Here is a 27,009-nt window from a genome sequence, read left to right as displayed (position 1 = left end):
AATGTCCTACAACTGGGAGACAGGTGCAACCTACAGACATACCAGAAGATGTGGTTCTTAATTTGGATCAAACTTAGGTCTGCTCCAGTAAGATAATGTTCAGTCACAGATGATGGGGGAAATTTGTGCCCTAGGTTGATCCTCTCAGTTTATTCTCTGGTTGCCCCATACTTTATCTGCCTTAATTCAAGGCATTTGTGAACCCTTGCCCACACATACACAGAAACACCACCAAAAAATCTGTGCAATGACAGAAACCTCCCCTGGGTTTCCTGGGCCACGTAGCAGTGACATGATCGTTAATTACTTTCTTGATGAGGTTCTGGGTCCTAACTGAGTGGTCTCTGGGGGCCTGGGGATAAAATTCCACCATCACTCAGCCTTGCCCAGTTACTCCACTAGGCGGCCGGCTGCCGTAAGAAAAAAAGAAAGAAAGAAAAAAAGCAGTCTGTTGTGTTGTGTTTGTAGTTTAAAACTGGATGAAGGCAGAGAAAAGCAAACACGGTGTACTCTCCTAGAGCAGCTCTCAGAAAGCCGGAGAGATAGGAGAGAGCAGGTGACATGGCCCAGGGAGCAGGCAGACAACCAAGATCCTTTCAGAAGCTCTGCACATGAAGAAGAACCCATGTAGAATCACTCCGGTTCATCACAGCATCACAACCCCGATAGACAGTTGTGTGTTTTCTGTAAAAAGCTAACTGTCCTCAGTATGAGTTTCTTAAAAGTGATGCTGGGAACAAGTTCACCTGTATCATTTTTCTAGATTCCATACATAAGTGGTATATACAATAGTTTTTTCTTTTTGACTTCACTCTGTATGGTAGTCTAGAGACACAGACGTAGAGAACACATACATGGGCACCAAGGGGGACAGGGGATGGGATGGATTGGGAGATTGGGGCTGACATGTATACACTACTATACGTGAAATAGATAACTAATGAGAGCCGAACTGTGGAGCACAGGGAACTCTACTCAGTGCTCTGTGGCGACCTAAATGAGAAGGGAATCCAAAAAAGAGGGGATGTATATATATATATACACACACATATATGTATATGTATGTGTATATGTATATGTATATGTATATATACTTGGGCTTCCCTGGTGGCTCAGCTGTTAAAGAATCTGCCTGCAATGCGGGAGACCTGGGTTTGATCCCTGGGTAGGGAAGATCCCCCGGAGAAGGGAATGGCTACTCACTCCAGGATTCTGGCCTGGAGAATTCCATGGACTGTATAGTCCACAGGGTCGCAAAGAGCCAGACACGACTGAGTGACTTTCACTTTCTTTTTTAAAAATTTTATTTATTTATTTATTTTGCTTTACAATATTGTTTTGGTTTTGCCATACTTAACGTGGCTTCCTAGGTGGCACCAGTGGTAAAGAACCCACCTACCATTGCAAGAGACATAAGAGACTCAGGTTCGATCTCTGTGTTGGGAAGATCCCCCTGGAGAAGGGCATGGCAACCCTGTCCAGTATTCTTGCCTGGAGAATCTCATGGACAGAGAAGCCTGGCAGGCTACAGTCCATAGGCTCTCACAGAGTTGGAAATGACTAAAGCAAATTAGCATGCATGCATACTCATAGCTGATTCATTTTGCCGTACAGAAGAGACTAACACAACATTGTAAAGCAACTGTACTACTATAATATATATTCTTTAAAGTGATACAGGGGCACATACATGGATGAAGAGAACAGATCTGTTGGCCAGGGGACAATATGCCATCTTTAAATGGATGCTTCAAGAACATGTCTGTGGTCCTTTCACATCGCCCAAGACTGTCCCAGAAATGTACAGAAGCCCAATCATTAAGCCCACATGATATGGAGGTGTTATACGAGGTCTCCTTTCTAGGGAAAACAATTAATTGTCACACAGATCCCCTCCATAAAGATTGCTTTTGGCTCAGCTATTTTCCATGTTATTAGACATTAAGCTCCTTGGATGAAGACATGAAAGAAAAGGAAGGATGAGAGGAAGGGAAGAAAGAAAGGAGGGAAGAAAATGACAGGGAAAGTTAAAATTGGAATATAACCTGAGAATTTGGGTTTTGTTAACTCCTTGAGTCAGGATCCACATCTTTTGGTTTCGTAGTCTCAGCCACTGAGATGTGGCCCTGGTACTTGGCAAGTCCTCCATAAATATCTGTGGGTCTGATTGGCTTAGGCGATACACTGAACTTTCTCTGGAGCCAAGAATTTATATTTGATGCTTTTGCCTGACTTACTTCAACTGCATTTTACCCAGTATCCATACAGTAAGATTTTAATGTAGATACTGTATTACTTTAAAATAATATAGTATTGAGAATTCAAAAGAACTTGAATGATTGGAATGATACCGAAATGTGAATCCCATCTTGCCAGAGGGAATTAAAGAAATACTCAGTGATCACAACATTTCATCTCTCCCCACATACTGACATGCATGTGCTGAGTACTGCTGCACATCAGGTCCTGTGCTGTAGACTCAGACAGACCTGAGTCTTTTCCTGAGGAAATTACAGTCTGCTGGAGGGACATGGATAATGGCTTAAATGACTGTGCGATTATAGTTATGATCAGTGTTAGGAAGGGAAATAAGAGGGCTTTAGAAAAACAATTAACAGAGAGTCCTGAATCTGTGGGGAACACCAAAGGCCAGGGTCAGCTTCTCCAGTGAGTGGCATTTAAAGTGGGACTGAAGGATGAGTGAGACCTGGTGGGTGTGCAGGTGAGGATGGGGGTGGAGCAAAAGATGGGTGGAAGCCCCCAGAGAAGGTCAGATCCTGGTGCCATCGAGGAGCCGGGAGAGGAACATGTAGGAGCGGATGTGCCAGGCAGACATGGGAGCAGCCCAGCACTGCCATTCTGGGTGTAGTAGGAAGGCATGAGCTTCCAGGGGCCCAGTGGAGGCCTGTGAGGTGGCCAGGCAGGGGCCCACCTAAAATTCAGCCCTCTGGGTCAGGTGTCTAGCAGGGAGACTGTGAGATAGACCTCTGCATGGAACTCACGTGCACCCACCAGGACCCCTGCCCCGATGACCAACAGGGAAGGTGCCACCTGAAGCTAGTAAGCCTCCTGTCCTCCCCATCAGGCTGGAGGAGCCAGACTCTGGGTAGAGAGGAAAGAGGTGCCCTCCTTCAGGTGGAGAAAAACAAAGAGCCTGCCAGCCTCCTTGAGCTGGGAGCCTGGCCGGTGTAGGGAAGAAGGCTGTGATTGGACAGGAGGCTGTAAGTTTAAACTGGATGAGACTTTAGTAACCAAAAGTGTAGAAGTTGCTGACCAGGGAGTCGAGGGATCTGCCATTGAGTTGGGATGGGGGCGCTGACAGTGGGCTGATGAGAGCAGTGCCTGGAAAATGCAAACCATCTCAGATTAATACCTGGCCAAGTTGCATCAGCCTTGACCTCTGGACAATGTCTGAAAAATCCCAGTGGCGGGAATCCAGTGCCCATCAGTAACCACAATACCCAGCCTTCTCTCATCTGGAGAGGAACAGAGGAGAAGTTCCTTGGGACCATGGAAGCAACCTCACTTTCAAAAAGGTTAGCATCTTGGGAATTTTCTCTTTCTGCCCCATAGAGTAGACCTAAGTCCTGTCTAACATGCTTTTGTGTTTTTTCCGAAACTGCTTGAGTGCCAACCTGGATTGAGACCACAAGTTACTGTTCTTGGAATGAGATTTTCTGACCTCGGTTGGCAGAGACCAGGTCAGTCTTGTTTGTCTTTAAGGATTCAAATACTGAGCACAGGACATAACCAGTTACTTCAAAGAAACACAGAAATCTTTCTGCTTATTTAGCTTATTTATTTATGTTTTAATTTTTATTTGATATTGGGTTGATTAACAATTTGTGTTAGTTTCAGGTGTACAGCAAAGTGATTCAGTGATACATATACATGTATCTATTCTTTTTCAAATCTTTGTCTACTTAGGTTATCACAGAATATTGAGCAGAGTTCCCTGTGCTATACACTAGGTCCCTGTGTATATGTCATTTTGCATCTTTGAGCTTAAAACACTTCCTGAAGCTAGATTTCAGGTGAAACTTAAAATTCCAAGAAATCATAGACTTTATGTGTCCAAGGGTCCCAAATATTTACTCTGCTAAATCAACTGTTTTGGCTTCTGCAGGCACTCGTGTAGGGCTCATGTTCAGACACAGCTCATACCACATGAGCATGGGAATGGGGCTGGAGGGTGGGTGGGTGAGGTGGTGCATTGGAAGATGCCCCCAGACCAAGTTCGAATGAGCTGTGTACTTTTGGACAATTCACCTATCTGGGCCTTAATTTTTCCCATCTGTAAAATGGAGGTGATGAACTACAAACTACAACTGGATGTTTACAAACTTTTTCTGTAAAAAGCCAGAGAGTGACTATTTTAGGCTCTGCAGGCCAAAAAGTTTCTGTCAAGTCTGCTCACCTCTGCTGCTATTTTAACATGCAAATAAATGGGCTCAGCTATCTGTTGACGGACGCTGAAACTGTCAAGTATCCTAGGACAGTCTTTACATCTTTTTCCCAATTATTTAAAACTGTAAAAATCATTCTTGGCTCCTGGGCTGTATAAACACAAGCAGTAGCCAGATTTGGCCTATGGGCCATTTGTTTTGCTCTCCCTGAAATCTGACTTCAAAGTTTCCTTACTGGGCTAACAGAGCCCTTGACATTCTTGGTTAGGCTGGCTCTAGAGCCTGAGGAAGTAACATTAGGAGGAGGTATGTCTCAGGGCCAGAGCACAGAGAAGGCAGTAAAAGGGAATAAAAGTGAGGGTCCTGGGATGATGACATGAGGGGAGGGAGTTAGCCAGACAGATGTCCCTCTCTGCCCCATGTTCCTGGGACTGCGAGAAAAAAAGCACCTCTTCTTAGCTCACCAAAATCCTAAGTAGCTAAGAAAAGGAATACACAGTGAATTCTTAACACTCAAACAGACAGGCAGATTCCCTAGGAGGCAGGCCTGAAATTCAGTGGGCCTGTGTTTATTTGTGGTTTCACTGAAAATTTGACTTCCTGGCAGTGAAAACGTTAATCAAATATATAAATAATTTAATTGGAGGGAAAATAATGCATGATTAAATTCCAAACTAATCCAACACCAAGACATGCAATTTGCCAGAGGCCCAAGCGCCAGAAAGAGATAGATGGTGTAAATTACGGCTCTGGATGCCAACTCTCTCGGCGGGGCCAATCCGGACAGCTCCCCGTCTGAATAAAGAGGATGAGGACATCAGGACCAGGCAACCCCAGAAAGACTGAGTCCAGCCACTGAGCTTCCTGATGAACTGAGATTGTAAACATTTGCCTCAAGAAACTGAAGGCTGATGAAAAAAATAAAGCATCTCAGGAGCCCATAGCCAACCAACCAAGCTGGTATTTGGCCATCTGATCGTGTTTGTAACAGGATGAGCCAAGACCTGGGATTCTTGTCTCTTGCACTCCCCATGGAGCTCTGGGGGCACAGAGGAAGGTGCGGGGGGAATCACTACAGTTGGCCTGGCCATTGGAGAAGTGGAAGGTATTTCTTTCTTCTTTTTTTAAAAAAATTTCTTTAGGATATACTTGCTTTACAATGTTGTATTAGTTTCTATCGTACGGTAAGTAGAGTTCCCTGTGCTATACAATAGGTTCTCATTAATTATCTATTTTATATATAGTAATGTATATATGTCAGTTCCAGTCTCCCAATTCATCCCACCTTCCCTCTCTTCCCTTGGTGTCCATACTTCGTTCTCCATGTCTGTCTGTGTCTCTATCTCTGTTAAGTTACACATATACACATATATAAGATCAGCTGTAAACCATTTTTCTAGATGATACTTCTTTCAAGGGCATCTCTTTGAGAAGCCCACCACTTGGCATCAACCTTGGAGGCTGCAACGGTGCGGGAAGGGAAATGAAGCTTTTCTTTTACTAGCAGCAAAACAGATGCCCACAGGAGACTTCACTGACTTCACCAGGGTCCTTTCTTTTGCTTCTTATTGCAGCCTGAGTTCAGAGCTGACCATTCATCCTCAGTCTGTCCCTAACCCTTCAGATGAGACGCACACACGCCGACTATCTATCCCAAATGTTTGCTGCTCCCCAAATAAGGCTGCTATCAAGCAGTTCATGAACTCTGGAAGGACACTTCTGCCTTTTTAAAATTGGAATATAATTGCTTTACAATGTTGTGTTAGTTTCTGCTGTACAATAAAGTAGACCAACTATAAGTGTGTGTGTATATTTATACATATATATATATGTATGTATGTATATATATATATCCCCTTCCTCTTAAGCCTCCTTCCCATCCATCCTGCCATTCTACCCTTCTAGGTCATCACTGGTATAGCTAGCTCTGTTTGCTATATCACTGCTGCTGCTGCTGCTAAGTTGCTTCAGTCGTGTCTGACTCTGTGCGGCCGCCCACCAGGCTCCCCCGTCCCTGGGATTCTCCAGGCAAGAACACTGGAGTGGGTTGCCATTTCCTTCTCCAATGCATGAAAGTGAAAATGAAAGTGAAGTCGCTCAGTCGTGTCCAACTCTTAGCGACCCCATGGACTGCAGCCTACCAGGCTCCTCCATCCATGGGATTTTCCAGGCAAGAGTACTGGAGTGGGGTGCCATCGCCTTCTCCACAGGGTCCCACTAGCTATCTATTTTACACATGGTAGTATGTGTGTGTGTGTGTATATATATATATATATATATCCATCCAAATCTCCCAGTCGGTCCCATCCCTCCGTCTCCCTGCCATGTCCACATGTCTGTTTTTGACGTCTGCGTCTCCATTCCTGCTCATAAGTTCATCTGTCGCTCCTTCTCCTTCGGCCCAAGTCCCCACTAGCTGACTCGGAGAGGCTACCACACTGCTCAGCAGTGTGGGTGGAAGGTTTGCACAGCTCCATTCACACTCTGCCCAGGTTAATCAGTAGACAAACACCTTGCTGTTGCTGGTGACTCATTCTCTAAATTAGCCACCTCCCTAACATCAAGAAGGTAAATTCCTTCCACTGTTGTAATGAAAACATTATGGTTATGCAACCTAAAAACAGTGAAGGCAGGAAATGTAAAACTTCAGGCTCAACCCTCACCATTTCCACCAGGCTCCCCTGTGCATGTATGTTATACACCAGTCTTTCTGTCAGTATCTCGTATTTCTCAAATAACACTGAACTTTTTCACCAACTTGAAAAGCTGCTACAAGGAAAGTTGCCAAGATTTTCACAGCACAAGGTCTATGTGAAAACCAAGAGTTTTTAGAAAAATAATGTGCAGGTAAACATGATCTCTCTCTGCACACAAATGTCCATGGTCACATGTATACACATATGCAGTCACACACACAGGTACACACATGCACACACACAGTATTCCTGTCTTAATAGAAAAGAAAATAAAGGCTTGGGAAGTGTTGCATTTCATATTTAAATACCCAAGACAATGGAACTGCACTGTGGGATTGCAAGGGATTGGGCTGACCTGGGATGTTGGCTGTATTCTTTTGTCATTTCTGATTTATCCCTTTGCTACATTTTTCTCTAAATATACACACGAATATGCCACTATTTGAGTGCCATGATAATATTTTAAAAAGGAAAAACATGAAACCAAGACTTTCCTTCTCAGACTATCAAACCAGTAATGTTTAATACTTTCTAAGTCAATTCACATTGCTGCTAGATCAGCTCACAAACAGGCCTGAGCAAATTAATATGTTTAACAGAACTTGATAATTTGAATCTTCTCCAGATTGGCTCAGGAAGTCTGTTAAGAAGGCCTTCTACTTTGGCACAGAATGTGATATCAACAAGTAAACAATTTTAAGAAAGCTTAATTTTCATTTGGCTTCCTGACCTTATATTATAAATCTATGAGTAGCTCCTGACTTAGTAGTCCAGAAATATTTCTGAAAAGCAGAAAAAGGGAAAAATAATTTTGAATCAAATACAATTGAATTTTCTTTCTAACTGATTTGGGGGAGAGGTTTAAAGGCTTTGCCTACAAGAATTCCTTGAAACTTTGTACCTGAAAGGAGCCATATACCTTTCTGATTTGTGTATCATTTGACACATGTAACATCTGGGAAAGTTTTACAATCGCATGACATGGATTCTATTAGGTAGGCCCTGTGATTGGATTCCTTAAGGCTTTAGAAGGCAGAAGTGAAGAAAGCAGAAGTCAGAGACTATCGGGGTTGAAATAGGCCTTTTATCTCAATATGCACTTTAATTTTAGATAAATAAAATAATTCAAATGGTTTTGGTGGCACCCATCAATCTTCCTGGCAGAGTATTTAAAAAGCTATCATTGCTTGCTGTGGGAGGGGTCTTCATGAAGACCTCACAAAATGACTGTTTCAGGTCACACGGGCTAATAAATATATTCAAGTAGCTTTCAGTTTTCTAATCTAACTATAAAATGATACAGAAAACATCAAAAGGACTCCAAAATTTGGGTACAAAACTGCATTCTCTTTCGAAAAGTAGAATACTTTCTTTCCTATTTCTGGTCCTTGACTATTAAAAATTAGGGTGATATAAAGATGAAAATATGTTTCTTGGTTGAAAAAGAATAAATAAATGTGCTTCTTGGTTAAGAAAGAGTCTCTCTGACAGTCATTAAAATCTTGTTTCTAGCTATAAATCTGTAATGAAATTATTTTATTCTATGAGTAAGAAAGGCAAAATTCCTTATAAAGGTAAATGTCTGGACAAGGGCTTCACAATGTTCAATTGAGGGAATTGATATCAACTGAAAATACTGCCCTCACTCCCAGCACCACCAAGGTAAGCCGGAGACTGGAATTCCTTTCATCATTCACATTTAGGAGCAAGCATGAACCTTGGCAACATTATGTTAAGGAAAGAAGTCAGTCACAAAAGGACAAATATTGTGAGATTCCACGTATTTGAAAGGCCCAGAACAGGCAAAGCTATAAGTTAGTGTTTGGCTATGGTTGAGGAGGGACTGGAAGACGGAAAATGAGGTTTCTTTCTGGGATAATAAAAACATTGTATAGCTGATTGGAGTGATAGTGACACAACTCTGTGAATATATCCAAACACACTGAGTGGCTATATTCCTGAAACGGGTGAACAGCATGATATATGAATTATAGTCCAAGAAAGATGTTACCATCCCCTCCAAAAAAAGGAAAACCACAGAAGTACCCTTGGTGATGGACTCTGCTAACAGGAAATTGTTGCAGAAGATAGGAAAAGTAGTCCAGGAACAGCCAGGCTGGCTCTGCTCCCTCCAGGACTGTATCTAGGGCTTGGGGCTGGCAAATGGTTTCCCAAGGAACCAAAGACTGCACCATAATCATAGCTTGTATTCATACACACACACACACACACACACACATATCCACAGACAGACTGAGTCAGAGTAGAACATACGTTTATGACCCGATATTTCCTAGTGGATTTCACACTGGACCCAACGTTAACAACCGGGGAACTTCACTTGTATAACTTCTCTGAGTATTCCTTCTTCATCTTTCAAGTTGTAAAAATGAGGAGAAAGGTGGAGAAAATTAAATTATGTGCAGAGTTGTAAACAAAAGAAAATGAAAACACTGTACACTAATCTGTATATTCATATGTATATTTGAGGATTTTAATGCAAAAACAGTGTATACTGGAAAAACTGCTATTTTCTCACACGTGATCTATGCTGCTGCTGCTGCTGCTAAGTCGCTTCAGTCTCGTCCAACTCTGTGCGACCCCCCATAGACAGCAGCCCACCAGGCTCCTCCGTCCATGGGATTTTCCAGGTAAGAACACTGGAGTGGGTTGCCATTTCCTTCTCCAATGCATGAAAGTGAAGTTACTCAGTCGTGTCCGACTCTGTGCGACCCCATAGACAGCAGCCCGCGAGGCTCTTCCGTCCATGGGATTTTCCAGGCAAGAACACTGCAGTGGTAGCCATTTCCTTCTCCAATGCATGAAAGTGAAGTTACTCAGTCGTGTCCGACTCTGTGCGACCCCATAGATAGCAGCCCACGAGGCTCTTTCGTCCATGGGATTTTCCAGGCAAGAGTACTGGAGTGGGGTGCCATTGCCTTCTCTGATGATCTATGCTAAGAGTCACTAAAAACTTGTGGAAAATTCAAGCACAGGTAATTCAGAATTCTACATTTTTATTTTTGTTGTTACCTTGAATTAGAAACTAACCAGAAATAAATGTGATATAATTTATCTAAGCTGATACCCCCTCCCCCACAAGAAGTGCATGCATTACTGGTTCAGCTCCAGGACACAGAAATATACACTGGCTTAACCAAGCCAATGATTTAATGTATTAATGATTAAGATGACCTAACAGTAAAGAGATTGCAGTTTTTGAGAAGAATTTTTAAAAAGAAAAATGTAAATACTATTGATAAATGTTGTCTATTTTACTTGGGCTTCCTTTGTGGCTCAGCAGTAAAAAAAAAAACTCCACCTGCAATGAAGGAGATGCAGGACAGGAGACGTGGGTTTGATCCCTGGGTCAGGAAGATCTCCTGGAGAAGGAAATGGCACACCACTCTAGTATTCTTGCCTGGAAAATTCCATGGACAGAGGAGCCTGGTGGGCTACAGTTCATAGGGTGGCAAAGAGTCAGAGACAACTTACTGACTAACAACAAGAAGAATAAGAAGGCTACTATTGATAAATCCAGACAGGCAAGACCATTTTGGCTTCCCAGGCGGCACTAGTGGTAAAGTGCCACCTGCCTTTACGTCACCTGCCTGCCAATGCAGGAGGTGTAAGAGATGCGGTTTGATCCCAGGGTCAGAAAGATCCCTGGAGCCGACTCTGGTATCCTTGCTTGGAGAATCCCATGGACAGAGGAGCCTGGCAGTCTTTGTGACCACAGGGTCACAAAGAATTGGACACAAGTGACTTAGGATGTACACAAGACCTTTTTAACTATGTGTCACGGAATGAAATAATTTGGAAAGTCTGTCTCCCAAAAAGCATCTTCTATTTCATTTCTTTGCACTTAACAAATTCATCAAACATGGTAAGCATCAAGCCTTCTGACCAAAGGTCTAGTTCCAAAGGAGAAGTAGCAAAAGGCTTCCCTTCTGTTCCTCACCCCCTCCTAGGCTGAGAAGAATGGCTAGGATGCAACCTGTAAGAGGCAACCTTTCCTGAGGACCAGGTGAGTCAGGCCCTCACATGGATGGGTCATTTCTAAGAGTCCAGTGTATCTGGAAAGCACGACCATCCATGACAATGCATTTCCCATCACACACACAAAAGACTTCAGAAGCAAACTGTGTCCCAGAGCATTAAAATCTTCCCACCTTGTGGGCTTGGATTTCTGCTCTGAAGAGAAAAGAGGTTCATGTGTGGTTTCTCTGTGCAATAAGAATCCAACTAGTATTTGTGGAGTAGTCACACTCTGCAAAGTACTGTCAAAATATTTCTTCCGTTATCAAACTTCGAAAGGTGGGTTATATGGGTACAATCATACAATTGTAACAGCACACCTTATACTTTTAATTTGAGATGTTTAATGCATTCACACACACACACATGCATGCACACACACACATATATACTGTGACTAGCTCTAAGAAGAATAAGGAAGACTCACTTTTTTAAAGTCTTTCTGAATGTGAAGGTAGATACGAACTTTTCCTGTTTGCAATATAAAATATTAAGAATTCCGGTATCTAGGGGCATACAAAATATTAGCCTTTAATGACTTAATTTTTTTCTAATGAATTTCTTTTATTTTTTTATTGAAGGGTAAAATTCAAAATTAATTTTTATTGATTTATAATGTTGTGTTACTTTCAGGTATATAGCAGGATGATCAAGTTATATATACATATATATGTGTATACATATATATATATAATTTTTCAGATTCTTTTCACTTCTAGGTGATAAAAAATATTGAGTGTAGTTTTATGGTCATAGCAATCCACCAAACCTGAACATCCAGTTACTGTTCTTTGTAAAGAACCTTAACAGACAGTATGACTGTGAGAAAATTAAAAATTCAAGGAAAAATAAATAAAAGTGAATTAAAGGTGTGACTTGACTTTGAAAGGTTGGTTTCTCATTCACTACTCTTATAAAAGCTGCCACGTTCCCTCCATTCAAGTCTGATTCTGAACATTTTGGCACTCAGCCCTTGAACTGGCATCCTGTTTTGTTCATTTCAATCTCATAATTTTAATGGCTAGAATTTTTGTGAAAGTAGACACAAATACAATAAAATGTATTTGAGGACTCCTCTGCTGTTCCAATGGTTAAGAATCCTTGCAATGCAGGGGACATGAGTCTGATCCCTGGTCAGGGAATTAAGATCCCCACGTGCAAGGAGCAACTAAGCTTGCACACACAGCAACTAGAGAAACCCACGAGCCACAGTGAAGATGCCACATACTGTAACTAGCATCCAATGCAGGCAAATAAATAAATAAACATTCTAGTAATACTTGGATTTCAAATTTATTTTTAGTATTTGGAGAAGAGTCAAGTATCTTTTTTTTTCAATGACATCCTTTGAAAATATGGGATAGAAAAGTTATTCTGAGGCCAGTCCAGTCCAAGCCACATCTCTGACCAAGGCCCACTTTAAAAGTCTTCTGCCCATCACCTTGTAAAGAAACTGTCCTCTTGAATGAAAAGTGTCAGCAGAGTTTCTCACAATCAGAAGTTAGCATGTATGTGCCAAGAAGGCGGTTGTGACTGCTGATGGCAGAAACACAGGCACATCTCAAGAGCTACTGGAAGAAAGGAAGGAAGCAGGCAAGCAGGCAAAATTATCCATTTGGAAATCTGCCCACAGTCCTGCTGGGCTGACTCATTCATTCACTCTTAACTCAATGCTTACTTATGATATGACGGTTACCGAGCTAGACACTGAAGAGCCAAGACTGAATAAGACACGTCCACTGGATCTTAGCCAAGACTGGCTGTTAGAACAACGCAGAAAGGAATACTGTTTAAAAATTAGCTTTCACATCACAGACACCTTTGCAATTAAGTAAGCCACCCAGAAGAATGCACGAGTCTTCATATCATAGACAACGGCAGGCCCATTTGCCCCAAGCTTTTCCAGTTTTGTCTTACCAAAATAAAATGTGAAGAAGGCCTCTAGACCTCTCTGCTTTTGTAAGCTTTTCAACATGTAGAACAATTTACCATTTTTCAATCAACGCAATTTATGTATCTGCTACCCTCCATGAGGGGGGTGAATAGCCTAAGGCGCCAGACCCCAGGCAACCAAAAGAAAGTTTAAGTAGGGCAGTGATCAGATTTTTGTTTATAAAAGCTAAGTCTAGCAGGCATACCAGAGGAACTGGACAGTGAGCCCATTTGCGCTTTTATGCATACTAGGTTGCTTCAGTCACATCCAAATCAGCTCTGTGACCCTATGGACAGTAGCCCACCAAGCTCCTCTGCCCATGGGATTCTCCAGGCAAGAGTACTGGAGTAGGTTGCCATGCTCTCCTCCAGGGGATCTTCCAGACCCAGGGATTAAACCTGGGTCAGTTGCACTGGCAGGCAGTTCTTTACCACTAGCACCACCTGGGATGCCCAAGCCCATTTAGGGAGCTGCTATAATTATCCAAGAGAGAGGTGTGGTTCTGAACTAAGGGCAGAGGCCGTGAAGATGGCTGGAAGGGGCTCCATTTGAGAGACCCTCGGAATAATGTGTTCAGGGTGAATTAGAGAGAGGTAATAATAAGTGATACCAAAGTTTCTGCACTTCCCTGGTGACTCAGACGGTAAAGAATCCGCCTACCAATGCAGGAGACTCAGGTTTGATCCATGATTTGGAAAGATCCCCTGGAGAAGGGAATGACTACCCACTTTAGTATTCTTGCCTGGAGAATTCCATGGACAGAGGAGCCTGGTGGGTTACAGTCCATGGGATCACAACTGAGCGACTCACACACACACACACAACACACACACACACACACACACACACACACACACTGTAGTTTCTAACTTGAAAAATTCTGAGACAATAAATGGCATGGGAGGTCAAAGAGATTTGGAAGAGAGTCTGCTTCTGTTTGAGAAATAACATATTGGCAGTGCTTCTGAGGCAGGAGGTAGATGGGCCCCTCAGGGTGAGCAATTGGAGTTTGTTCCCTGTGGACAGAAACTCTATCAATAGCAGGACAATCAAGAGGGGAGATTGGGCTGTATCTAAGTAAGAGATGAGTCCACATATTTCTCATCTTGAAGTCAGGGAAACCTTCCTGAAAAGAAAGTTCCTTGGAGGTCAAAAGGGGAGTGATGCTAAGCTACTCGTAGACCTCTTCAGTGGAATCTATCTTGGCTGAGATGTGTGTGCACATATGGGAGGATCCTGAGATATACCAAATACAGACTCAGAACCAGGCAAATCAAAATGCTTGGCCAAAGGAAACCAGAAGAAATGCCCCATAAAAGTAACTCAAACACCTGTGTGTCTATGCACACATACCGTACTCTTTTTCCTCCTAGTAAACACTGTCTCGCTACTCTCCATCTCTGTGGGACTTCTCTGCAAAGCTGAAGGGTCTGGGCCTTGTCACTGGCCTCTGGTCTACTGGCTTGAGTTCAGTGCTCTCACTAACATGACCCAGCCTCACTCTCTGGCCAAGAACCCAAGAAACCCTGCTTCAAGCCTCTACAGGCTGGGCCACCAAAGATCACCTCCAGGACATCTCCAACAAAGAAGACAAATCTAAACACAAAGATTCAAGAAACAAAGGCTGTAGCTGAAGAACGAGGGCCGCTCCCTTCCCTTCCCCATATTGTGTTTGGTGACCCCAATATACACAGAATTTTGAGGATTTTGTAAAGCCCAGTTTGAAAATCACTGACCTACGGAGACTGTACACAAGATGAAGAAGGACAGCAAATGGAAAGGACAGAGACAAGTGTTTAAGAGTCAGGGAAATAAAAAAGGAAGTAAAGGAGAGAACAAAGGACACAGAGCAACATGGCAGGGACTGGGCAACAGCAACTGTGTGGAGTGGATTTGGAGACCTCCTGGGCTGATGAAGACAGAAGAAGTTAAAGCAACAAAGGTAAGTTTTCTTCCAGAGGCAGCTTCCCAGTTCCAGCAAGTCTGGATGTCAGACAAGAAAGAGAGGAAATGTCTAGGAACACTGTCGGTCGTGGTTTAGTCGCTAAGTCATGTTCAACTCCTTTCTACTCTATGGACTGCAGCCCACCAGGCTCCTCTGTCCATGGGATTCTCCAGGCAAGAATACTGGAGTGGGTTGCCACTTCCTTCTCCAGGAGATCTTCCCAACCCATGGTTAGAGAACATAAACTTAAGAAGGGAAACCAGCTCATTTGTCATTCCCAGGCTGGAGGGGGCTGAGGAATGTTGGACAGAAGTCAATAATATTTGATTTTTAAGCTGTTTGCTGTTTTGAACACTTTTTGTTTTCCCCAAAGCTATCTGTAAAATTCAGTTCTGTGTAACAGTGTTCATCAAGGAGCTGTGCACAGCTGGAGGAGGGAAGACCACCCTCATCTTGCCATCCCAAGGACAGAGTGCAGGAAATGGAGCCTCAGTGGGGGCTGAACGCTCAGCAAGACAGGAGATGGAATCCAAGGCTGCCTAGACTATGCAGCAGGGGGTGGGGGCAGACAGAATGTGGACAGAAGTGCAGAGCCAATGCTTTAAAGGAAAATGCCACTTAAGAGGCTGGACAGCTTGGACCTGCAGCTGGAGACACCTGGGTTACATCTAGGATGGAGCCCTAAGTCAAGATAATTTTACCTCCTTCAAGTCTTCTTGGAATGTTGCTTCCCTGATGAGGCTCATCATCCTATTTATAGTGCAACCTCCCAACACCCACCTTGAACTTTCTACCCCTCCCTCTCCCCTGCTGCTCTATCCACTACCCTCCTTATCATTGCTGCTGCTGCTGCTGCTGCTGCTGCTGCTGCTGCTGCTGCTGCTGCTAAGTCGCTTCAGTCATGTCCTACTCTGCGACCCCATAGATGGCAGCCGACCAGGCTCCCCCGTCCCTGGGATTCTAACATACTATAACTTACATACAGAGACTGTTTATGATTTATTGCCTGCCTCCCCATGAGAATGTCAGTTCCACACAGATGGTGATATCTACTGATTTTGTTCAATGGTGTGTCCCAAGTGCCTGGAACTGTGCCCAGCATAGAGTAAATACTCAATTAACATTTCTTGGAGGAATGCATTATTGGAAATACCATGTTTAGAACTGCTGTTTCCAGGTGTCAATATACTCCCAACCTGCCCCCTTAAGGTTATGTTTTAAGAATCAGAAGCTACAGGAAACAGAAGCAATTTCCTGTGATTCCTCTACTCAAAACAATTGGATAAATCTCAGCATCTCATCTGCCTTAAGGGTCCACCAAGTAGACCCCCTTTCATACTTTAATTGTAAATTAAGATTTAGAGCTAGTAATGGCATAATTCAAAGTTATCTTAGTTGGTTCCTATTCATTATTAAAGAAAAGGAATTCTAAGCTTTATTTTTGCCCACCATGACAATGTTGATATAACTTTGGGGTAAAGGCTCTAACAGTTAAGTGGTAATCCTAACTTTCAATGTTATATTCCACTATTTGTAGAAAGCAAATAATCTTATGTTTTCCCATAGGTTTCACTTGAAATAATTCAATAAAGCTTCACATGAAGAAGAGAGAAAAAGGCCAAGTTACCCTTCTGATTAAGCTACACTCTGTCTCACTGGAATTTTGCCCCCTGGCTATTGTTTTTGTGGATGGTTTATACTGAGATTTCTTTCTAATGCAGTGCTGTTAAGTAACAGGAGACTGAAGGGCATATTTCCTCTTAATCTGCTTGTGGAAATCTCATTAATGAAATGGAAATTTTGCCCCCTACCATAACTAAAGTGCTCGAAAAGACAGAAACAAGGAAGTTAAGTTTGCTCCTATATTGTTTCAATTTAACAAATAAATGAAGAATGTGCTTTACATTGACATGCAGGCTTCAACCTGGCAACTTTAAAAACAATTTAAAAATTAAGGCTATGTGTGTATGCAAAGTGATCTCTTTCCAAAAGAGAACTCAGAAGCCAGCCCGCCTCACACTAATTTTTCAGATGGTGAAATCACCCCTGGGGGAGGATGACTTTTCTTGAATATCAGCCATTTTTGCAATTTTTTCCACTTTGCCTTTTACCTCTCCACCAAAGTAAGAATTTCATTTCTCAAGAAGTGTCAAATTATTCCTAAACTATGTTTTTAATTTGGGGGCATGATTCTATAAAGCATATTTTTATAAGCACATTTTCCTAGGAAAATATGGCCAGTGTCTATTGAGTAATCACACAACTCCTAAAAAGTTTTCATTTGACCTTTCAAGCATATGCATGTCTCCAACATATAGGTGGCTTGCCTAATTGTCTCCACATTGCATATTATTAATTGAGTGATTATAACAGCACAAAACCCAACTAAAAATTTATAAATGTTAACACTCTATAGGGGAACAATAGGGGACGTACTTGCCCAAAAAACCAGAGATTGCAGCTAATGGAAACTCAATGCTTTGCCCAAATTTTGTCACCTGGTTATTTAAAGTAACAGTCTACTATATGTTTGGTATCTTTTCTAGATTGTCTGCAGAATGATTTCTGTGCATTTCATTTTTCAGGTAACTCAACCACAAGTATAAATACATTTTAAGGAGTCCAGGTGGTCACCCTGGTCTCGACCATCTTCATCTAGATGTAAGTATGAATCTAAGCAATACCCTGTGGGGCTTCTGAGCATCGAAACCTTCTTGTGTTCCCCATTTCTTGTTTGTATGGAATAGGCTTCAGCCTCCAGGATACTCCCCAAGGCCATATTAAAGGAATGCAGGCCTTGCACACACCCTGATCCTTATCCACAAACCTGCCTTTGAACCATTGCTATAAAACTCCTCAGCAAATAACCCTGGGTTGAAGTGAAGTGAAGTCGCTCAGTTGTGTCCGACTCTTTGCGACCCCGTGAACTGAAGCCCACCAGGCTCCTCTGTCCTTGGGATTCTCCAGGCAAGAATACTGGAGTGGGTTGCCATTTCCTTCTCCAGGGGAACTTCCCGACCCAGGGATCGAACCCAGGTCTCCCGCATTGCAGGCAGACGCTTTAACCTCTGAGCCACCAGAGAAGCTGGGGACATACAATTTCTGAGGGCACAAGCCCATGATGTCCCCCTTTGCCTGGCAAAGCAATAAAGCTGTTCTTTTCTACTTTGCTCAAAACTCTGTCTCCAATGTTCAACTCAGCACTGGTGCAGAGAAGCTGAATTACGGGGCCAGAGCAGGTGGCGCCAGCATCATGCCCATTCTTGCTTTCTCTTTTATCTCATCTGCTTCCCTGGAACTGGCCTGTGAAGGCTGTATGTACAGTACTTTAGTTCACACAGTGCTCATGCCTGGCCTGCTTGTCCAATGTTCCTCCACTTGGCTTATTTCTCATCAGTCTTTATCTCCCACAGGAAGCTTTTCCTGATACTTAGAGGAGTTCAGAAACTAACCAAACAGTGTGCCATGAATTCTTGGCATAGGTAATAAGAACAGAATCCAACGGCAAAACTTTCCACCTACATATAAATGGAACTTAGAAAAAAAATGGCAAATTCATGACTGAGAGAGTTGGATTGTGTATCAGAAAGAAACGGCCAAAAGCTCACCAGAAGGGAGCATTTCTCAGAGTTCTTTTTTTTTTTTTTTAAATGAAATGCTACAAAAAGTACATTGACAATCAAGGGTGACCTGCATCCCTAAAGAAGCAAAAGAAAGAAAGAAAACATGCATCCCTGCAGACAGACAGACAGAGAAACACACACACAGCACAGAGTGTACACTGCTTATAGTCTGCAAGACTATTCTGAGATCCCAGAATCCAGGGTACTATCAAAACCAATAACTAGTATTACAAGGGTTAAATAAATTATCCTTGGTTGGAAATGGCCTTGACGTCTGGCAACTATCAGAGGTTGCCAGAGGTATCAAATCAAAGAGAAATTTCTCTTTATTTCAAATGCTATGTTTGCTGTTTTTGGATCCCAGGTCTATGGTTCAATCCCTAGGAGGTATGTGTTAACACTTCATACGTCTGATAGAAGAAGAATGGCTATTTTTAGGAAAATCATTTTTGGTAGTTAAATGCCTTTAAATTACATGAATACACATTTATGCTAACTGTAATTCATCTTTATTTCCATCTTGACCCATTATTATTCAAGTGAGCCAGGTAATTTTCCTAAATTATCACTTAAATTTTATTGGTTATTAGAATAATGATTCCCCACCCCCCTCACCCCCTCAAGATTGCCTGAGAGAGAAGGCATCTGGTCCTGATGCTTCTGTGCTCAGTCACTTGCTCCTCTGTCCATGGGATTCTCCAGGTGAGAATACTGGAGTGGATTGCCATTTCCTCCTGCCCAACACAGGGATCAAATCCACGTCTCCTATGTCTCCTGCACTGGCAGGTAGATTCTTTACCACTGAGCCACCAGGGAAGCCCTGTCTCTTCCCAGACTCAGGGCCAATCTACCTTCCCAGAGGTTTTCACTGAATATCAGCAATTCGAACATGCCCAACCTGTATCTTTAAAATGCTCAACACAGAGAATTCCCCATGGGTTAGTCAACTGCTGGCTCATATACAAAGAAAATATTGTATTTTGCTCTGAAGAGCTTTCTGCATCAATTTAAACACAGTGAGACAGACACAATATCCCAGAGAGAGGAAAACCTACCTTATTACATTCCTGACCCAAGAGAAAGGATTTGCCCTGAGGACATAAAAGGAATCTGCAGGGGTGTGGGGGAGAGTTATTTAATCCTAAACATAAAAACAGTTCATAATGCGGCATGACAATGCTCTTAATCGCTGACATAATTGTAATATGTATGTATAATATGATACAAGGAAAGCAAATGCAGTTTGCTTCTCAGTCTTAGAGGCTTTCTTCAATACTTTCCTTTAGGTCTTCCTGATTTTGTACATGCTTGGGGGAATTTTCAGGGGGAGGTAATATGATATTATAAGGATTCTTTCTCTGTAAGATCACATCTTGTTCTGATTTGAGTTGAAGCATCTGTATGCGTTAAGTGTGGTCAAGCAAAACGTTGAGCTCCATGAATGCAATGTTTTACAAGTCTTTCCTGATTTCCTGTGCAAGTCCATGGGCCATGAATCGGTGGGCGAAGACCGGGATTTTTATTCATATTGCAAAGCTGCTGGGAGGGACACTGCATCTCAGCTGTGAGTGCTTATAGGTGTTTACCATTTCCCTTTTATAGCTATAGAGAAAGTTTGTTATTTTTTTTTTTAAACAGGGGTTTATGGGGGGTTAGATTCTTTTTCCCCCCTTATGATATTTCCATACACAACATAATCTAAACCTAAACTGCCATCTCCCAGAGAAGAATTGTATCCTTGCTTTACTGCTTGGGAGGCTGATAAAGAAACATGACACTTGGAGAAGTTCAACATTCTAGCCCCTTCAATATTATTTATGGGAAAGATTTTACAGCATCCTTAAAAGCGGCTATGTGGTGGCTGGACTGCCAACTTCACAGGTCGACATTTTTACACCGGGCTTGGCTGGGATCAAGGGGTTGTCAGTGTCCACATTTGATTCAAGTGAATGCTACTGATGTTCCCTGGCAAAGCCTATGGTCATTCTAGATCAGCTGGTCTCAGCAGTCACAGTTTAGTGAGTAAAGGAGGAGAATGTGTACTAGGCAATGAAAATTTAAGGAGAAAGAAAAAAACGGAAGAAGGATAGAGCTAGTGTCCCAGCTGGACATCAGGGTTAAGTGGGCTCTAACTCTGAGATTCTTCTAATGGTCGTTGTTGTTAGCTATTTAGTCTCTAAGTCGTGTCCAGCTTTTTGTGACCGCATGGACTGTAGCCCACCAGGCTCCTCTGTCCCTTGGATTTTCCAGGCAAGAATACTGGAGTGGGTTGCCATTTCCTTCTCCAGGGGATCTTCCCGACCCAGGGATCAAACCCAAGTCTACTGTATTGACAGGCGGATTCTTTACCACTGAGCCGCCAGGGAAGCCCCCCTGCCTAAGGGTACCTTCTGCTTTACACTGGTAATGGGTTTATTTTGCATGAACTCAGCATTCCCCCGTTCCAGGCTGCTTCCTGAGTTGAGGGACTGGATCTCATTGATCTTGGTGCCCCACTGGCCTTTATGGTGACTTCCGCATGGCAGGTGCCTAGGAAACAGTGCTCAGCTGAACCACATGAATCCAAGATGTGATTCAATAATCTCAGTTTCCTCATATTTCATTGTAGCTGGAGTCAACTAGATGCACTAAAAAGATTTTCTAAATCTCACCCTCCTACTGGTATTTTTTTCTGCTGTGCTTTGGAGGGAAGTTTAGGCTCTAGGGCCCAAGACAACTCTTAGTTGCCTGCTGCCCAAAGACCTTTTAAAATTCTATTTTGGCAAGAGGCAATGATCAGGCATTCTTTTTGGTTCAGATATGGTCATTAAGCTGGCTCCACCAGGTCATCCCAGGGTAATGCTTGGAAAGAGGATGTAAATGATGGAAGTGGTCATTAGGGACTTTGAGGGGCCAAGGGCTGACTTCATTTATTATATAAGTAAACTGAGACAGCTGAAGTAATCAATATATGGCACCTCTTTTAAGGGAGTCTCACCACGGGCTCAAATTCCAAGCATGTGACAGAGAACACCGTATTTTCTTTATACATATTTTAAAAACGAGCTCCTTTACTGCTTCTTATCTGAAGTGTCCAGAAAGCCTGTAAAAACCATTCAAAGGATGCCTGAGATTGGATGCAACCAACTGCCTCTCACTATGGCAGGACGTGGGTTGTGTCAAACAAATTGGTAATGAAACGTGAATAGGCCTATTCTACAGCCATTCATTATATAATTTTTCCCTTCTTTAATGTTGCAAAAATAAATTCCATTTCTCACTTTAAACACCTCTCATCAGACTATGAAATACAAAATGCATGACTTTAGCAAGAGAATAAAATAATGAACTACAGCATTTCAATAGAGCACTTAATTTTATTGGCAGAGGTTCTGAATGGTGTTAACATAATATTGGCTCCATACAAAATACACTGAGAGAGCTGACTTAATGCTCAGGCCATACAGAGTCTCACCTCTACATTACTCACCAAATTATCCTTCACATTTGGATGTCAACAGTCAAATCACCTTTTCATAAGGCAACACTTTGAGGTGGATATGAACTAACACCTTTAATTATTTTGTTTCCTTCTCTTCTGCCTGAAAGTGTTATTTTTCACCCCAAATGTACTTCAAAGGCCCTTCACTTTTCTACATTTCATACCACATAGCTTGTTAGCTTCTATGGAGGATGATGTGCAGGAGGATTTAAATCTCATTCGAGTGGATTCACAGTTTTCTATATTCTGTGTCAAGTGACCTGAAAAGTTGGAATTCTGCTTAGTTTATTAGATTATTCATATGAGTGGAGTTTCTGGTTGATAAGAGAGTACCATACCATTTTCTTCACTTTCCTTTGAACAAACTGCCTGGTAGGAAGTTACTATCAATAAAACTCTATTAAGAAAAAAATGAAACCAACTGGATTAATGTGGCAAGCACAAAAAATGACGGAGAATGTTTTCTAGCATCATTGGATAAGAAGAACAGCACTGAAGACTCACACCACAGATACATTACTCATTAAAGCAGCAGAGTCTTGACTTCAGTAATGTGGTTCTTTGTATACATCTTCTGAATCAGACCTCACAAATATCCAGAAGGCAGAAACAAAATTTCAGTGACTTTACTGTATTCATTGGCCTTGGGGTTCCTGGGCTGCACAGACTTAGTCTATCACCCATTACTCTCCCACAGCGACTTTCAAGCCGTCCAGAGTGGTTCTTGCTCTCTCCACAACTCCTCTCTCCCACTGTCTTCACAGGCTGTATGCCGAAGAACTCTACATCAGTAGTTCTCAAGCTCTCTGCTGTGAAGGACCATCCCAGCCACTCCCATCCTCTGCGGTGGCATGTGCAGTCCTAGGTCCTACGATGCTAGCACACTCACCTACCAGTTGGACCACACCCAGCCATTCTGCTGCTGCTAAGTCACTTCAGGCATGTCCGACTCTGTGTGACCCCACAGACGGCAGCCCACCAGGCTCCCCCGTCCCCAGGATTCTCCAGGCCATTCTACACTGTTTAATAAGGGAAGCCAACAATCACACTCTCAATAGCCAAACTGAGAGACAATGACAAAACCCCGTGAAAGTCTCTGAATGGGTATTGTCTGTGCCATCACTGGATTCACTGAGTCACTCAACTCTACAGAATCAGAAGTGGGAGGGGGGTCAACCCCACATGGGCATCGTGGGCCGTGCCTCCCTGCTGAGCTGCCCGAAACCCAAGGGCTGTGCCTGACATGCTGTGCCCACAAGATAAGACCCAACAGTGGTCTCTCACCTGGATGACAGAAGGGACCACCTCACCCCCACAAAGGGGACCCCTTATCACACAAAGAAATTGGTTCAGGCTGATCCAAGCAGACCCTCTGTTTACAATGTTTTAGAGACAGAAAGTATGGAGGGAGAGTAAGAATTTATATGTGTGTTTGCTAACGTGCCCATAAAAGAATTCCAAATAGATAAAAAAATACTTGTCAGTACAGGAGACACAAGAGACATGGGTTCAATCCCTGGGTTAGGAAGGTTCCCTGGAAGGGGACATGGCAACCTGCTCCAGTATTCTTGCCTGGGAAATCCCATGGACAGAGGAGTCTGGCAGGCTACAGTCCATGGGGTTGCTAAGAGTCGGACACGACTGAGTATGCACACGTGGACGCACATCATTTGTAGAAGGAGCTGAGAACTGGGAGAGCAGGAAAAGACAGAGCCTGGGAACTGCCTGGCAGTCCAGTGGTTAGGACTCTGAGCTTCCACTGCAGGGAGCAGGAGTTCGATCCCTGGTGGGGGAATTAAGATCCTGTAAGCTCTGAGGCTCAGGTAGGAAAAAAACAAACAAAAAGACAACTAGGCTAACCACATTATTTCCTACTTGGGCACTTTAGGGATCCCAGTTTTAATGAATAAATGAAAATGATATGTGATTATCATATCAACTCCTTAAAAAAGATGACTTTTGAATACATATCTATTACAACTTCTGTTTTTTTTAACTACATGAATGTATTTCAATTTGAGACTCTACCAATAATATAAAAGAAACCAGAAAACACAAAGTAATTAAAAAAAAACACTAAAATAAAAGGTGTGTGTTGAGGTGGGAAGTCCACCACCCTAAGGGACAAATAGCACACCTTTCTTCAGCCAGTTGCAAACGACACCCACCAAAGGAGGGTTATGTAGGCTTTTCTCTTACCAGGGGAAAGAGAAAGACAGTGGAAGACCCAGAGCAAGAACAGAGTTTGTAAAAAAAAAATGCAGTTAAAAAAAAACAACCAGAAAGAAAACCAGAAATAGCTGCTTGCTGTTCCCAAATGGGATAAAAGAAGCCAGGATGCCTGAATGCTAAAAGCACTTGAGTGGAGAAACAAGTAGGTGGGAAGCCGGGGAGAAGGAAGCGTTCAAGCATTCTGTGGCATCCACTGCAGGGACAGCAGGGAGCTGGACGGGGCTAGAAAGACCATATCCAATCAAATCAAGGTGTGAAGCACAGACGCCTATACAGTTCCAAAGACAAAAGCAGAAGAAAGAAAGTAGAGATGAACCACATCATTGCAAATGATGGTCTGAGCATAAACCAGAGATGAAATTCTTAAAAAAAAAGACTTAGACATATTTGGAATCATTAAAAAATTTTCAAGAAATAAAAGACAAAATAGAGAAGTATCCTTCCATAGAAGAAAACACAGATAAACATAATTTTGCTACATGCTGGTCACAAACAGGATTGAAGGCCCTGCTCGTGTATTTAAAGCTTGGATAATTTGATGGCAAGAAATGGCTGAGTGTTTAATCCAGACTTTCACTGGGCACCCATCACTGGAATATGTTAAATGATAGGGGTGTAAGAGAAAATAAAATTTTCTATCCCATCCCAAAACTTGACTCATTTAAATTTTTACTAATATAAGAAGGAATTTTTTTTAAGTTTTCCCTCTTGACAAAAACTTGGGAAAATAAAAAGTCTCAAGAAAGAAGCCATTACGTGAAAGGATGAAGAGCAGACGTCAACTGAACACACAGGGCAAAACACAAAGCTTGCTGCAAAGGCTGTTACAGAAGTAAACATATAAAACCATAAGCCAGGTGACTTACATCGCAAAATTAGTACACATATAATAATTGAGTCCATAAGCCCTAATTAAATTGGCAAAGACAGGAAGTAAAGAAAGTAAGGAAAGAATTGTTTAAATAACAAATTATTTGTCCTGCAAAATAGCGTGCAGGTAGGGGGTTTTTTGATATCTATTTTTTAGTAATTAGAAATTATGCATTTAATTATGTATTTAATAAATGTATAGGCAAGCATGCCAATATTTAAAAAGCTATATTAAATTTCAAATTTGCCATGGTAAAACAAAATATGGCAGCACAAACACATATATTAAGAGAAAACTTAAAAGGACACACCAATTCACATTAAAAATAAATGTCTCAAAGCTACTCACTTATAGGCAAACTCTCTCAGATGGTAATAAACATAGCTATAAACATAATGGAGTCCCTAAAAACAAAATCATAGAGAATTGTTAAAAAATAAGCAGATGTATGTGATATTAGTGATAGTAATCTTGATATTAAACCAATTAGACTTGGACAGGAAGATTTAAATGGAGTCAAGACAGTTGTTTCATCTTGATAAAAGTACAGTCCTTAAAGTCCAACACTTTTCTCTAGCAAACAACTTGAGCATCAAAATACATAAAGCAAGACATGCTAAAATTATAAAGAATATAGTTAGAAACATAACATGAAATTTAATAGTAAGTAATAGTTTTAGAATAAGTAGACAAAAATAAGGAGTGACAAAAAGATTTTAACAACATTAGGGCAATAGAATGAATGAGTGTTGCCATAGGCTCTTTATTTGTACTTGTCCAAAAGCATGTGCAAAGAAATGAAGTGTATCACATTGTGAAAATAACCTTCATAAAATATTAAAGCAGAAACTGCACACACCAAAATCTCTATTGACTAGATAAAATTACAAAATAATTCAAGTTTAAATGTACTAATAAACAAAATTCTAGGTCCAGGAACACACAAACCATAGTATCTTTGTTGGCACAGTTATTAAGAAGCCATTTGGCTCTGTCATGCATTGGCAATGTGATGTGGACAAGCTACTAAAACTCTGTGACTTGGGTCTTTCATGTGTCAAATGGAGATTTTAGGCTATCGAGTAGATGAAATGCATTAAGACAACATGCTCTTAGTATAGTGTCTGGCACATAATATCTCACTGAAAGCCAAGTATTAGCTGGCTATTTACTAGTAGTGCTAGAATCTTAAATTATTGAAAAGGCAAGCTTCATGAAGATAAAAGTGTCTTATTATTTTGGTCACAGATGTACCTCCAGAACTTAGAACATTACCTGATTGATAGCAGGGGCTCAGAAAAGTTTATTGACAATTAAGTTATTTCCTATCTCCTGAAAAAAATATAAAAATAACTACAGAGGACTATGAAATATCAGGACTGTCAAACTTTATGAGAGTCAGAGTGAGTTAAAGTGAAAGTTAATATCTTTAAGTGAATTTGCTATTGTAAAAGAGAAAATAATATTTCATTTTAGAAATTATGAGAAAGTAAAAATCAGCCCAAGAAAACATGGTAGAGAAAATTAAAAAATAGACACAAGCTAACATTTAAACAGAATTGTTAACAGTAACTAATCCCAGAAATGGATTTAGATGGAGAGGATAAAATATAAGATGGAACCAATGACATACCTAAGCAAATCAGAGAAAACACAAATGACAAAAACAACAAACAAATGAAAGTGAAACAATGAAGCAAACAGAGGGTGTTTAATCAGAGTTTAAATAAACACAGCTTGAAAACACTAAAGACGAAAATCTCAACAAAATGGGTGACTTTCTG

At 41.7% G+C, this 27,009-nt stretch overlaps 1 protein-coding gene across 1 annotated transcript in view; it reads right to left on the bottom strand.

Annotated features, from left to right (window-relative positions):
* GLI3 (GLI family zinc finger 3) overlaps window positions 1–27,009 on the bottom strand; it is a 312,480-nt gene that overhangs the window by 19,642 nt on the left and 265,829 nt on the right. The window lies entirely within an intron of this gene.

Source organism: Ovis canadensis, chromosome 4, assembly GCF_042477335.2.
Source record: "Ovis canadensis isolate MfBH-ARS-UI-01 breed Bighorn chromosome 4, ARS-UI_OviCan_v2, whole genome shotgun sequence".
Lineage (NCBI taxonomy): Eukaryota > Metazoa > Chordata > Mammalia > Artiodactyla > Bovidae > Ovis > Ovis canadensis.
This window is presented reverse-complemented; position numbering and strand designations above follow the sequence as displayed.